Consider the following 2,500-nt stretch of genomic DNA (forward strand, 5'->3'; position numbering starts at 1 on the left):
GATGAGGTCGTCTGCATACTGAAGTTCAGTAATGGAAGCTGTCATCACATTTGTTTCTGCCTAGAGTCGTCTTATGTTGAAAAGACCATTCATTCGGGATTCGATGTCCACACCATAGGATAAATTGGCACTGGCACGAGTAAGGAAGGCAGTCAAGAAAAAGGAAAAGAGGTGTTGGTGTCAATACACATACTTGTTTTACCCAAGTTTGGGTGGGGGAAATTAAGACTGGGTGCCATTGTGCAGGACACTGCCGTTCATGCCATCATGGAGTTGGATCACGATGGTTATTAATTTTGGTGGGCAGCCAAAACGGCTGAGGGTCCGCCAGAGGGCTTCTCTGTTGACTAAGTTGAAGGCCTTTGTTAGGTCGATGAAGGCCATGTACAGGTCACGACGCTGTTCTCTGCACTTTTCCTGTATCTGATGGGCAGCAAAGATCATGTCAGTGGTACCACGTGATGGTCTAAAGCCACATTGAGATTCTAGGAGGATTTTTCCCCCTCAGGAAGAAGTCTGTTTAGGAGGACTCAGGCGATAATCTTGCCAGCTATGGACAGCAGTGAGATCTCACGGTAGTTGCCACAGTCTGACCGGTCTTCCTTGTTCTTATCAATAATGACTATGGATGCGTCTTTAAGAGCTTGGGGGATTTCCTCATTTTCCCATATGTTCTCCAGGAGGGATTGGAAACGGCTGGCAATCAAAAGTCATTCTGCATATACACCTCGGCTGGGATTCCATCAGGCTTTGTTATTTTTCATCTGTTTGATGGATGCAGCTACTTCATCCAGGGATGGAGGATAGCTGTGGTGGGTCAGCTCTGTATACTTACGGACCAGCTGGGTAGTCAGGACATCCACATCTGTGTTTCGGTAGTGCTTTCTCCAGCGCTGACGGGTGCCTTCTTCGTCTTTAATAAGGGAGTTACCGTCGGATGAGCATGAAGGGGGTGGTCAACACCATGAATGACTGGCCCATAAAATGATTTAGTGGAATTTAAAACCAGTTGTTCTTTAGATTGCGAAGTTCGCGCTGATCCACCGCTTTATTTTTACGGAAGGTATCAGTTTTGGTCCGAAACTAAAGGTTGCTCTACTAGTCAGTTAAAGCAGCACGTTTATCATCTACGAGTACATTGATTTTGAGGTCATTTCAATCAATCCAGTCCTGCTGTATTCTTTCGGTCTGGCCGAGCATCTCTCTGCAGGTTTTTGTCATGACAGTTTCAAGAATATCCCATTCGGCACTGGGATTTGGGTTGCTTGTTGTCGGGTTGTTTATCAGCCTACAGTATGTTCCAACTGCTCTCTTCTGGAGGCTTGCTGCCTTCGCTGTTTTGGAGCAACGTGAAGTGAGAGCTTGGCTCTGACGAGCCGATGATCAGTGTCGCAGTGGTCTGAGCCACGCATGGCTTGGGTTATGAGGACATCTTGGCGATTTCTTTCTCTGGCAATGATATAATCAATGAGATGCCAGTTTTTGGATCGTAGGTGTTGCCACGAACCCTTGAACTTATCTGTCTGCCTAAACAAGGTATTGGTGGTAGTGAGGTTGTGTGCAGCACACTTGCTAAGGAGGAGTAGGCCGTTGGGATTACACTTGCCTAGTCCATTTCTCCCTATGGTTCTCCACCAAACGTCAGCATCACTGACAAATCTGGCATTGAAGTCACCAAGGAGCACAACCTTATCTTCTCTGGAGGATAGAGGTTAGCACTCTGTGAAGGTTGGCGTAAAAAGCCTCCTTGATGTCATCCTCTGCATCCAGTATTGGGGCGTATGCATTGATGATAAAGGCATGACTTGAGTGATTCAGTGGGACTCGGAGCGTCATGAGGAGATCATTGTTCCCAACAGACATTTCAGTTAGCCTATGTAGGATGTGTTGGCGGATGGCAAAGCCAACTCCATAAATGTGGTTCCTCTCCGCAGCATGATTACCCTTCCAGAAGAAGGTATAGCTAGACCTCCGCTCTGTGTAGCCAGGACTCACTAATGGCTGCTATGTCGATGTTATACCTAGCCAGCTCTTTTGCCACAAGGGCGGTTCTTCTTTCAGGACGCTCATTTGTGCCAGTATCCAGAAGGGTCCTGACATTTCATGCAGTTACCATAACAGGTCGTGTAGTTTGTTTTTGGTTTGATCTGTGATTGTGATTGTGTTTTCGACTGCATAAGGATGATCTTACTGGGTGCGGTTGCTCAGTCAGGTTGTTTCTTTTTGGCAGGCTATGTTTATGGCACCTTATCTTGCACCCTCCCCAATTAGGGTGAGCAGAGTGGATCATCGAAAGGGCTGCTCAGTTGCACAGGCAGGACTGAAGTGCGCTGCTGCCTAGATCCCAGTGCATAAACGACCATCTTTTCTGTGCCGCCCATGTGCAGAGTTGTGACTAGAGCCTCCCGGCAGTCATCTCTGCCTGTCACAGTCGCCACTTATCCGTTGTCATAGGTCTTTTGGGAGTATAGGGGTTTTGATGATGAGGAGGAGTATGTTG

This window comes from Homarus americanus, unplaced genomic scaffold (assembly GCF_018991925.1).
Source record: "Homarus americanus isolate GMGI-L3 unplaced genomic scaffold, GMGI_Hamer_2.0 scaffold6317, whole genome shotgun sequence".
In the NCBI taxonomy this organism is placed as follows: domain Eukaryota; kingdom Metazoa; phylum Arthropoda; class Malacostraca; order Decapoda; family Nephropidae; genus Homarus; species Homarus americanus.